This window comes from Phaethon aethereus (genome assembly GCF_964289735.1).
Source record: "Phaethon aethereus genome assembly, chromosome: 6".
NCBI lineage: Eukaryota > Metazoa > Chordata > Aves > Phaethontiformes > Phaethontidae > Phaethon > Phaethon aethereus.
This window is the reverse complement of record NC_138580.1, coordinates 31,741,095-31,754,303: the sequence shown is the minus strand read 5'-3', so window position 1 is coordinate 31,754,303 and position 13,209 is coordinate 31,741,095.

The following is a 13,209-nucleotide window of genomic DNA, read 5'->3' as shown; positions in this document are numbered from 1 at the left end:
ATTCAAGCCAAGTAAATGAGATATTAAATGGTCAGAGTTGTTGGATAGATTATGATTAGATTTGAGGTGTAAATTTTGCTGAATTTTAGCAAACTGATCTTCAGGATACACCCAGATAGCACATACTAACGTAAGAACTAGCTGATTTATCTCATTCCAGTAAATCATTGCTACCTTGTAGATCCACAGGACAGCTACAGTCTTTGCTGGTAGGCATTAACCTGTGTCGTAACGAACATAGCTCGTCAGCCCCGTAGTTACGAGGAGGGCTGTGAATATCCTTCGGTGATTATGAACTCTGAAGGTGAGCTTCAGGCCGTTCTGAAACACCCAGTGGTGCCAGTATTGGAAGGAAGGTTTTACAGATTTCACAAACTGTGAGCTTTACTGCAAGAGGTGTGAGAGGTCAGATCTTGCTTGCCACCTTAGGTGTTGAAGTCAGCAGGACTTGGCCTTATGTTGTTGTGGTTAAGAATCATGCTGTGCTAGAAATTCGAAGCAGGGCTGCAGAACTGCTGCAAATGTAGTGTAGGGAAATAGCTTGGGGAAAAAAACAGGGTACCAGCAGTTTTGTGCAGCAGTTGCAAATATTCTGACACGTCATATGTTTAGGGTAGTTCTGAGAATTGGATGCCTCTTTGTTCTGCTGTAAAAAGGAGACGGAGAATGTCACGAAGCAATGCATCCTCGCCCCTCCCGGTGTCCAGCTCCTGTATGCTCACAACATTCATTTCAATTGTTTAAGTACTGTGCTTGAGTATAGTATTTGTTACCTTTAACAGGACTAAGTGTTTTATGGTTATAAAAAAGACTATATTTATTTAAAGCATTGCTTTTATTTTGAAAAGCTACTTTTTAAATTAATTTGATTAACAAATATGCTAATTTTCTGAACTTAACAAAAAGTAATTGCTGAAAGTTTGACCATTGGAGAATCTTATATAGCTATTGTGTTAAGTTATTTTTGACTTCTTAATAACACTATTATGTTCATGTTGCACATTACTGAGAGAGTAAAGCTATGAAACAACTTTGACCCATGTTTTTAAAGTGATTTAACACAGAACGTAATCAGCGAGACTTGGACAAAGGTGGGTAAGTTGCTTGTGAGAAGGTCCTGCTTTAATAGGAACTGTATTATTGCAAAGGTTATAACTTGGATGCCTTAAATACCATTTCAGTAAAACTTGTTCAGATCCAGCCCTAAAATCCTCTGTTTGTCTCTCCGTTAGATTATGAGTGTGTATTCAGCCTTCGTTGGGATCTGGAGAGGGGTGTCTCTTGTGTTCCAGGCAAGGTATAAAGCCCAGATCAATGGTGTAAGTGTGCACATTCATGTTTTGCCCTCTGGGTTACTTTCCTGATTTCATCGTGGGTTGTGTTTATATGAAAAACAGTACTTGGCCTTCAGTATTTACAGTTCAGGAAGATGGAAATTGCTAGCCTAGCACCACCAGCTGTGAAGGATCAGCCTTCGGAAAGCACCTCTCAGAAGAGAAAGGTTGCTTCAGGAAGGGTGAGTGGCTTGCCTCTTGGTGCTCATTTAAACCCAGAAATAGCTTGATTTTTCTCAATCTGAAAGGCTATCCTAGTGCCTGTACAGGCACCACTCGCAAAACACCTTCTTGTCCTCTTCCTTTCTCTGATGTTATAAACAAACAAACATAAAATTACATAGAGAAGGGCTTTCTTTCTGTGCTCACATGGAAAGGGGTACCACATGGCTCTTGCTCTGTGTGTATTTGCAGAACCAGAAGACAGTGGCTGGACGGAAATCCCATAGCCTGCATGCCCACACCTTTCATGCTGTGTTTAGCATTCATGTCGTGTCCTGTGCCAAGGTCATGCTGCGTGCCTTTCTGTGCCAAAGTACAGGGAGCAGAAAACCTCGGGCACCCTGGATTGCCCCAAGCAGCTGGGACTGTGCTGGCGTCCACAGCCCTGCAGCTGGAGCAGCTCCACTGTCCCTCCTGCACGAAGAGAGGGGCTGTCAGCAAAAGCTCATCCTCATCTCCCCTTCCTCTGTGCCCCTTCCACAGTCACTGGGAGTGGATGCTATAGTGGCAGTTGGCATAATAGAAATTCATCCCTGTCGTGTTTAGCCCCAGCCGGCAACTAAGCCCCACGCAGCCGCTCACTCACTCCCCCACGGTGGGACGGGGGAGCGACTCAGAAGAGTAAAAGTGAGGAAATCCATGGTTTGAGATAAAGACAGTTTAATGGGTAAAGCAAAAGCTGCACACACAAGCAGAACAAAAGAAGGAGTTCGTTCACTACTCCCCATGGGCAGGCAGGTGTTCAGCCATCTCTGGGGAAGCAGGGCTCCATCGTGCGTAATGGTTTCTTAGGAAGACAGACACCATAACTCCGAATGTCCCTCCACCCCCTCCTTCTTCTTCGTCCCAGCTTTATATACAGAGCATGACATCATATGGTATGGAATATCCCTTTGGCCAGCCTGGGTCAGCTGTCCTGGCTGTGTCCCCTCCCAACTTCCTGTGCACCCTCAGCCTTCTTGTTAGCAGGCCAGCATGAGAAGCTGGACTGTCCTTGACTACTTAACGTGCTGATGTTTTGAGTTGTTGCTATCAACACTTTCTCATCCCAGATCCAAAACATAGCCTCACACTAGCTTTTATGAAGAAAATTAACTCTACCCTGGCTGAAACCAGGACAATCCCTGAAGGAGAACACATGGAAAAATCATATCCAGTATTGACAGCAGCAACACACAGCCTGGCCTTTCAGGGAGGGTTTTATGACATGCCTGGCTTCTTGCAGTGGCACAACAACCTTCTCCAGGCCCTGCGCTGGTATGATTTGCCTGATGTCCCACCTGAATGGGCAGATATTATCTATATCACTTCTGGGGGAGTGATGTCAGGAAAGGGTTACGAATATTTGCAGTTGTATACAGTGTGTTTTAGCAACTAAAAATCAGATAAGCTCTCAGGGACTGGCGTGGGGAGGTGTCTTCCAGAGGGAATACAGGAGTGAATCTACCTGGGTTCTCATTACACCTCTGCCACCGAGTCCTACGTCTTTACAGTATTTATTTTCCCTGTGTTGTTCTCTCTTCTGTTAGATAAGACTGATGATGTTTTCCTTCCCGGGCACAGATTAGGTGACAGATTTCTGAAACCCCTTTGAGTGTGCTCATGCTCTTAGAAGAACATCTAGGCACTGCGTTTGGGCTGTCCTGTAACACCAGTGTCCTCCCACCGCTGATGAGCACGGGTGAGTCAGCAGGTGCGAGGGGGGCTGAACCATGACCTGCTCCTCTTTCCCGAGGGCATCGGTTCCTCCAGCGCTCAGGGGTACGTTGTGCACATGCTTGCGTTGTCTGGCCCCTACCAAACTGCACCTCTGGTGAGGTGTGGCAGAGGGGCAGCCTACTCCAAGGTGTTAAGTTCCTGGAGATTTCCCAAGCAAAGACAGGGGCGGTGGCTCAGAGGCCCCAGCAGCACCTTGCCTGGGGCACCAGGCTGCAGCATGACTCCGCCTGTGTGCTGGGCACCAGGGTCCGCAAGAGAAAAGAGTGGATGCAGAGGTTTCACTTGGATTTTGCTTCTTATGTACATGAAGGAATCCAGCTATGAAGCATGGGAAATGAGGTTGAATTAGTCCAGCTGTTCATGCACCTGATTAGTCTTAAATCAGCAGGAATAGTTTTTACCAAATTTCATATGCTGGCATAACCAGCAGCACTGACCCCTTCCCCCTTTCTCTCCTGAGCTCAGCACGAGTTAAAGCACTGTGCTGTTCTGCTGCTTTCTGTATCATTTTTCGTGCATTTTATTCCTTGTTTTTTAAAGGGGTAACACAGATTCCCAGTGCAAACAAGGTGAGAGTTTTGCATGTTCTCCTTTCTGAGATTCATTTCCCAAAATAGATCGTTACCAGATAATTGCATGCACAGAGAGCGCTTTCCTGTATAATAATCTATCTCTTCCATCTATCTGTTCAGACTAAAACATTAGGTGGTGGCCTCCTTGGCCTCCGTCCCACTCCTGTAGCGATAGACAGCAGCCTCACGCAGGGGACTAACTCAGGAAGCTTCATAAAAGGAAAAGGTGAGGGGGCCGCGGGAGCAATCTCTTCTCCCCCACTTGCTGTGGGACTGAGCGTGGTGGCTGCAGCTCTTATCACAGCAGCAGTAGATGATGTATGCCTTCAATAAATCAGAGATTTACTTCTTGTGAAGTGCAGTGCTTAGCAGGGGAAGGGTGATTGTGAAGGATGAAAACATCTGGGCACAGTGAATGTGCACTTGGGAATGGAGAAAACACCAGGCACCCAAACGCCCTCCTTTGTCAGCCCCTCTCACCTCCCTGGGCAGGCATGGAGATCCAGCGGTTTCCACAATATTGTACCTGTAAAATTGTCTTCAAACTGCCACACCAAGAACAAGGTGGTAACGTTTCCCTGAGCAGCTGGTGAGTACATTTACTGGGTCTGAAGCATGAGTGCTTGTTTGGGACTATTCTGGCATCGTCCCTTGGGTTGCCCTTGCACAGACTCAGGCTGAGCAGTCTTGCATTTGCTTCCCACTGCAGGTGCCTGAACAAATGTTTTCTTTTTAAAATAATGTTGAGGAGTATGTGAGTTCAGTAACGAAGATGTGAGTGGCCGGGCCAGAAATGTGATGCAAGCGCTGTCCCACCAGCTGTTCCTCTGCAACAGAGAGTACTGTGTAAGCATGCCCCTGATCAGACGGGTCATGTTTTAAATGGGGATTTTCTTCTCTTTTTAATTATTTGAAATAGTTTATGAATAAATCGCTTTTGCAGAAAATATGGAGTAATTTCAAGAAAATGTGCAGAAATCAAACTCTCGGCAGACAACGCATGAGCAGGAGGCCGTGTTAAATTGACAGCTGTTTGCTGTGCATAGGCCATACCACCCTACTCTGGGAACTGGAAGAAAAAAAGCACGATTGCGAAGGCAAGTTTGAGTTACTGGTGGTGTTAGAAGTATTTTCCCTGTTAAGTTGTGCAGTGGGGACTCGTTAATTTATTAAGACGTGAATATAGTAGGGTTGGGAAGCAAACGTGATACTCAAGGCCAAAAGTAAGTGAGCATGGAGAGGAGGTGGCATGTCGTGTGTGAGGAGAGATGCTGGGTTGTGGGGGTCTGCGTGGGTGAGTGCTGTCCAACAGCCCGCCGGAGGAGCCATCACCCTCGCTGCGGTGGTGGTGAAGGGCTGTTTGGGCAGGGAGCAGGTCGGTAACCAGTGGGGTTGGTTTCCACCAGCCAAAGTTTGCACAGACCTCAGCGAGGGCTGGGGGCATGGTGGCCGTGGCGATCTGTCCCATCCCTGACTCATGGATTAGTGTGGCTGTGGGAGAGACCCCCAGGGGACGGGAGAGTTCATGGCCACAGCCCTGGGACCTAGAGGCATTCCCAGCAGCCCCTCGGAGCTGGGCGGCTTTGCGGTGGCGGGGGCTGCAGCACTGATGGCGCTGGATGCGAGCAGCTTGTTGCTGCAGCCTGGTGGGCACAAGTACTGTTCAATGCGGTTTCTGGCTGCAGATGTCAATCACTTTCAAGTGACATCCCATTAAATCACCTCATTTGACTCTGGCATGCAAAAATCACAAAATTTCTGTGCTTCAGTGATATAATGTGCCACCAAGAGCATTGCAGATATTTCTGCTTGATATAATGTATCAAGTGTTATTTTTTGTAAGACAAAACTGATGATCTTTTTTGACCCAAAAGTATTAGTCCTCAAAGTCAACCTGACTGAATGCCTATAGCTCATCCTCAGTCTCTGAAGTGAATTCAGTCAAGAGTATAGGATATGGGAAGAGATTGAATACGCCAGGTGAAGCATTAATTTTGGATGGCAGCTGAAAATGCAGCTAAATACGATACTAGGTATACAGGATGGAGATGAGATTAGAAGTAGACAAAGACTGGTATTAATCTGGCTTGCCTGGAAGCACACGCAGGGAGAACAGAGGAATACAGATTAATTATTTGTATCCTTCCGCAGATAGGATCTGGTAGACCAGTGACACATAATACAGTTAGAAACGAGATACAAGTTATGGTTCAGACAGCAGGAGCTGCTATGATTACTTATGATGCTGATGGATGGAGAAGGGTACTGGCAGCAAAGCGCAGCGGGAGTTTTGCAGCTTCGCAGTTGCAGCATTGGCATGCCATGTGCAGGGGAGAGGGTGAGCGGCGCTGGTGCTGCCTCCTGTGCAAAGCAAATAGGCCAAAGTATCAGTCGCTGCCACATTTCATAGCTGGGTTCTCCCAAAGTGAAAAACAAAGAAATAGCATGTGCTGGAGAGGCAGAAACAAAGTACTGAACAACACACTGATACTGGCAAGTCCATTGCTTGCTGGTGTTGAGGTTCTGTCCTTCCTGCCTTTGCCTTCGGGATTCGCCAAGGCAAGCGGTATGCTGTCCCGACTCCTGAACAGGACGGTGTTGCCACCGTCCTGGGACTGGCATGAGACTGTGGTTTGGAAACAGAGTTATTCTGAGGCATTGGATGCACTGACCAAGAAAACAATCCAAAGATGTACGGCAGTAGGCAGACGATGACTGGTAGGGCACCCCCTTGTCAGGTCAGCCAAAACATTCGGGAAGTGATTGAGTGCAGAGTTGAAGAATTGTCATCAGAGTAAACCCAAAATACCAACTCCATGAGATTGGCTCAGGTTTGCAAACTGTGTTTGAGGTCAGCTAGGACTTGCTGCGAGGCACGTGTCCCTTACAGCAGGCAGAAGCTGATCCTGTGTTTGTGGAAAGCCTGCTGTGGGATTTCGGGCCTGAGCAGAGGCAGGATGTGTGCAGGTGACCACCTGCAATCCAGCAGGCTGGGGACATCAGCAAACCCAGGTGTATCTGTGGGTCAGGAGCTGTGAAAACTTCCAGCACTGCCATGCTCTGCCCCTCTCTGGAGTTTCAGAGCTGTGCCATACCGACTGTTTTGCAGCAGATAGCTTTTCCCTGGGCCAAGGCTGTCTGCAGAGCTCAGCCCCCAGGGCAGTGCAGCAGGGCTGAGCAGGGAGAGCCCTCCAGGAGCAGCCTTTGCATGTCATCTGTGTTGCTCTGTCTGCCAGCCGGCGTGCTGGGACGGAGGTGCTGCCGTGAGCGATTTGTCAGCAAGCTGGGCACCGTCTGTTGGCACAGTTGACGTCTTTGCTGAGATACGGAAAACCACTCATAGACTTGCATCTAAATTGTTTGCCATTTGATACTTGCATTTCTTGTGGCATGTGGCATGCTTGGCCCCTGCCACTGGAAGTTTTGAAAATGTGACTTTTATTTCAGCAGTGTTCTCCCATCATGGGATGCGTTAGAAGAGCTACAATGAGTGTAGAGAATTAGTGCCGTTGCATGGTACTACCGAGTGCAATGCTTCTGCTTGTGCCGAGGTGTGTCAGTGCTATAGAAAAGATTTTTTTTTTTTAAATTGATTCTAAGCTGATATTTCCTAGCAAGGTGATTGCAATAAGCCTGCAGCCATGATTCAGTTAGAATTGTCTCTCCCAGGTCTTGAGGAGATATGTTATGCAAAAACTGACACCATGGTCTGTCACACTCTTTTGTGCATAAAGGCTGTTGCCAGGGGATTTTTTTTTTTTTTTATTAATGCCTAAAGGTCATAATTAACATCAAATGAACACAAATGTCCACAGGAAAAATGTTTCTACCAGGCATCAAATTAAGGACAGATTAAAGTCTCCTATGTGGAGTCAGACGACAGCATTAATGAAGACAGAATGGCACCAGTTTTGATTCCTCCCATTATTTATATGAATTTGATATGAAAATTGACTAAATACTATTTAGTAATGATGTGCATGGGAAAGAGCCTTAGGTCTGATGAGGAATTTTTATTGGGTAGCCTTACATGCTGGGGCCTCCATATCCCTGCTATCCAGCAAGAAGAAACAGCTTGTGTGTCACTAGCACCCAAGGAAGCAGGTAGTGGTAAGACCTGCCTTTTCCTGAAAGGCAAGCAGGACACAGATGGTGCTCTGAGCCATGTGCTGGAGAGGTTTGGTGCTGCAAGAGGCTTGGTGCGTCCTTGCACGGTGCCCTCCAACCACTGGAAGCTCCCCAAGAGGGGGCCAAGGGGCTCCTGCTCAGAGAAGCTGCACAGTTAGCAGCATCTCAGCTCAACGGGGTGACCAGGGTGGGTTCCTGAGAACAGAGGTGCTGGTTGCTGCCTGTAGCAGTTCCTCTGTGCCCGCGGCTGCCAGCCATCTTGTGCAAGGCAGGTTTTCCTGGGCAGCTAAACCCTCTCTATTGTCCATGCTGAAACAGGTGGTTTTAGGCAGCAGTTTTTCCCACCTGGTTTAGTTGTGCGCTTTAGGAAAGGATTAGTTTTATCCTGACAGTCCTGCTTCATGCCGTTTCCTACAAGTACTTGTCGTAGAAACCCTTGAAGAAAAAACAAGCCTTTATCTGTATAAAATATAGCAAGCTGTGACAGCTCATCACAAAGTGTACACTTGTAACAAAGCGAAGTGATGTATCTCTTTGGTCATTTTTTGCATTCTTTGACCAAGAAAATCCAAGAAAGATGATGGTGAGGTTGTAGGGATTCAGGTTACCCTGTAAAGGCAGATGTTGCTGCTGTTTGCTGAGAACAGTTTTGTGATACTAAATGGTTTGAACCCTCACATCTGTAAAAAACAAAGGATGAGGAGAAAGGGTGGCTTTCAGTACCACAGACCTTATGGCCTGACCAGCCAAGAGGATCCCCTGTAGCAAATATGAGTTACTACCATCCCGAGCAGAGCAGTGTTTCTGGCAGGAGCAAAGCCACAGGGAGGAAATGGAGACCTGTCAGGAAGGTAAAGAGCCACATCTTGTTTCGCATGGCAGTAACATCGCAACCTGGCCTGATGGGAGCATGAAGATAATCTTCAAGAGACTGAAGCAGGGACGAGGGCAGAAAGTCATGTCATGAAATCCAGAAAGTCAGCACTGAGAATGCTGCTTCCGCATAACAGGTTTCAGCCCCCTCAGTGAGGCAAATTAAACTTTTCCATGGGACTGGCTGTGCTTCTATAGCACATCATGAGTCCTCTATTTCCTCCTGCACTGAAAACAGTTGCACCTTCTCCTGGGAAAGGCAAATTGATTGTAGGGAGTTCAAAGAACGAAAGCTGAGCAGGTGGCTTTCTAGATTACACGCTTTTCTTGGCAAGAGTTACTTCTCTGAGCAATGTGCCTGCCTGCAAGAGAGAAACACAGAGAGCACTGTAATTCCCCGGGATGGCAGCGGCAGTGGCTGGAGAGTGAAGGCTCTGCAGAGTGAAGCTGAAAGGATGAATCTGTTTAACTGCACATCCCATTAAAACAGGCAGCTGGACAGAAAATTGCCTCTAACAGAACAGTTGAGATGTCAGACGGGAATTTAGTGCTGTTGCCCATGTGGCTACGTCTGCCAGAGCCGTGCCTCTGCCTCCCGCCGTGGCGGAGGGTCAGCCCTTGCGCGTGGGCAGAGTGGGGCAGTGGGGCCTGGCACGCAGCCCACTCAGCACTGCGGGACGGTGCACGGGCACAGGAGGGCTGCAAGGACGCAGCGCGGTGGGGAGGAGGGTGTGCAGCCTCTGGTCTCGTGCTGTATTTTAGCAAGTGAATGTCTTCCCCTTGGAGAAGGCACCTCAGTCTGCGAGGTCCCTGCTGAGTCGTTGGTTTGTGCCAGATGGCAGGGAAATAGGCCATGAAATCACCATTTTTTGTAATGCCCATTCAAGGAGTGGAGAGGTTTGTCCTCTTCCTGGAAGGGCTCCCGTGGGAATTTTGGACTCCCGGGACTGGGGTTGTCATTATTTTAATGCTGTTGCACCCCACAATATTTCTGCTTCCCACATCCATCGGGTGAGGTGGCGTGCCCTCACTGGACACATGAGGGATGTGGGGACAGAAAGCACAGGGGATCAGCTAACAGGGACTCAAGGTCTGTGGCGGAGCAGGGAACCAAACTTCTCTTTGGGAACGCAACGCAGCCCTCGCCTTCCCCATGCAGGCCACAACTCCCGTCCTCCATGAACCACTAGATCCCAGGAAAACTTCTAGCTGGGAGGGTTAAGCTTTTCTTTAAGACAGATGAGAGAGATATGATGAGGGATAAAGGTAATTAATGACATTAGTCTGTCTTTTGAATGTAGGTTGTTTTGTAACTGATTGAACAGAAATTTTTGAAAGAGTTTAAGCAGGCATAAGATTAGCCAAGATTAGTAAGGATTTCCGCCTGGTAGCCTAAATCTAATGTCTGTCTGTTAGTAATCCTTTCAGGTCAATGAATCTTCTTGTAAGAAGGAAAAAAAAATACAGGTTATACAAGAGAGTTTGGGGGTTTCACTTGTTATATGAAAGGGATTTAGAGCTGTTTCCAGCACCTGAACTGCTTCCAACACTTAAGGGAGACTGTGGCTTCCTCTGAGAGGACAGTATAAAGATACCTTCTCTTGTGCTATGCAGATGTTCACTTGGAGAGTTGCCTAAAATGCTTCAGTTACAGAATTTTACTGGTCCCTTCATACAATGGTAGCTGAGTCCATTAGTTAGGACAAGAGGTCACAGGTACTTTTTTTCCCCAGAGATTGTTCTACCTGGAAACCCTGGTCTGTGTAGCATGAGCACAGGCTACAATTCACAGAATCACAGAATCACTAGGTTGGAAAGGACCTTTAAGATCATCAAGTCCAACCATTAATCCAGAACCACCATGTCCCCTAAACCATGTCCTGAAGCGCCACATCCACACGTTTTTTGAACACTTCCAGGGATGGCGACTCCACCACCTCCCTGGGCAGCCTGTTCCAATGCCTGACCACCCTCTCAGTGAAGAAATTTTTCCTAATATCCAATCTAAACATCCCCTGGCGCAACTTGAGGCCATTTCCTCTTGTCCTATCACTAGTTACTTGGGAGAAGAGACCAACACCCTCATCGCCACAACCCCCTTTCAGGTAGTTGTAGAGAGAGATAAGGTCTCCCCTCAGCCTCCTCTTCTCCAGACTAAACAACCCCAGTTCCCTCAGCCGCTCCTCATAAGACTTGTGCTCCAGACCCCTCACCAGCTTCGTTGCCCTTCTCTGGACACGCAAATCCATGCAAAATCCATGGGGGCTGAGCAACCCCCTTTGCTTCGGTGAAACTACCCACATACCACTGCTGATGGTGAGAGTTTTGTGCCGAAGGGGAGCATTGATAACCCAAGGTTTCCTGCAACCAAAGCACTTTCCCTCTGCCACAGCCGGTAGGATGTCCTTACAAAGGGCTCTGCATTGGCAAGTGTGCTGCAAGCTTGTCGACACCAGCAGCATTTGCACCTTGACGCAGGCTGAGAGGTCTCCATGCTGTGCCCAGCTGCAAGATATAACAGCATAGTCCTTGCTGTGAGGCTGCATCTCACCACCCTGGCTGGTTTTGTTTATCCACCTCCTTCCAGCTCATGTTTTGCAATGGTTTTAGAGCAAACAAACCTTTTTTTGGCCATGTTGGTGCAGGCTTGTCCTCAGCTGTTTCTTTTGGCCAGGATGAGCAGAGGTATCCCCAAGGAGCCTCAGGTGTGTTGTTGCTGCTATGCCACAGTCCTCTGCCTTGTCTCTGGCTCTGCTGGTGAAAGGTTCCCACTGAACTGCATGCTCCTGGCAGTGCCCAGGACATCAGCAAATACTGAGCAAAGTGATCATGGGAGGGTTTCCAATGAGCATGACAGGTCTCTTCAGAAGGCTTCTCCATCTCTGCTTAGCTTGGCTTGAAGAGCCAAAGGCACTTTAAATCTCTTCTGTATCATCATTAACTTCAGGCACTGCAGTGCACCTGGTCACTGGGTTAAAATCCTTTAAGATGCTTTATGAAGGGGAAAACAAAGCCTTTTCTGTAATGACTTCAGGTGCTGCAGCAGAAGGACAGCTGAATTGTTTAGAAAATAATTGCCTCAAAGCCCCTGCTTTGCCTGTCTGTCCTTTTTGTGTGAGTTCATGCTAAAACTGCTCCCTTGGGGTGTGCAGCATGAGCAGAGGATGGGGAGGCTGTGCCCGAGAAAATGATGAAGGCTTTTCCCCTAATGCTCGGCGCACCCCTGTGTGAGTGTGTGTGGGCGACTGGTTACGAGCTGCCACAACTGCATTTAACCATCGTCACACTGAGGCTGAGAACACCTCTGTGTGACAAATGTGTGAGGTCCCACGTGTGAGCCTGTGGGGGTACTGCAGAGCGGCCTTCATGATCCTGTCCCACTTCCCAGGGGGAGGAGTTGAGCCAAAGCCTAATGCCATGTGGACACTCGCTTCATGGAAAAGAGGCTTGTTTCAGTGTAGACAAAGCAATCCCCAGCTGACTTTGCTTGACTGAGACAAGAGTGTTCTTTCCATAGAGCACACATGTCATTTCATCACGTAGGCATTTACTGGGGCCATTCATCTATTCATCCTATAGACTTATCGGCATGGTCAAATCCTGCTTTTTCCGAGCGCTGAGCTAATGCTGCAGATGCTCCTGCTCTGCAGCAGCTGTGAGGCAAAACCTTCATTTAAACCTCAAGGAGATGTATTTGTGTTAGTGTCAGATGTCACATTTAATGTATGAAGGGCTACAGTGTGAGCATGAGCAACCACTGAGACTCAGCTGGTATGTTGAACTTGGTTGCCTGTTTATACCCCAAGAAAAAACATTAATTCAGTTCCCCAATGGTTGAATGGTGTTAAACGTATGTGGGCAGCTAAAATGACCTAGATTTGAAATTTAATTAAGATCTACCTAATTAAAGCTAAAGTAGTTAGGAATGTGAGTATCCTCAACAGTGTTTGATGCAGTTTAAAAAGTTTGCCTTAAATTCAGACCTTTAGTTAATGGAGACTGAATTTGTTGTTTGACAACTGCTAAGCTGGAGAACTACCCATGGATACAGGGCAGTTCCCAGCAGGTTAACACATGGCTGCTGCTCAGGGATTGAAAACGGGCAGCAAGGTGAATGAACAGGGGAGTTAGCCAAAAAGCTCTGAGGTAAAGAACACCCAAGTCTGTGAGGTCATGGTTTGGCCAAGCCATATGGCAGTAGTTCCTTTCACAGCTGCTCCCCAGGGCACAGGTGATGCTTGTAAATTAGCTGGTGTGTTGATAAATTGGAAGGGAATGTGAGCTGAGCAGATTATTGCAGAGTTACTCCCCAGCAGCCAACATGATGCTGTGCTTTTGTCACTCATGTCTTGCCAAAATGA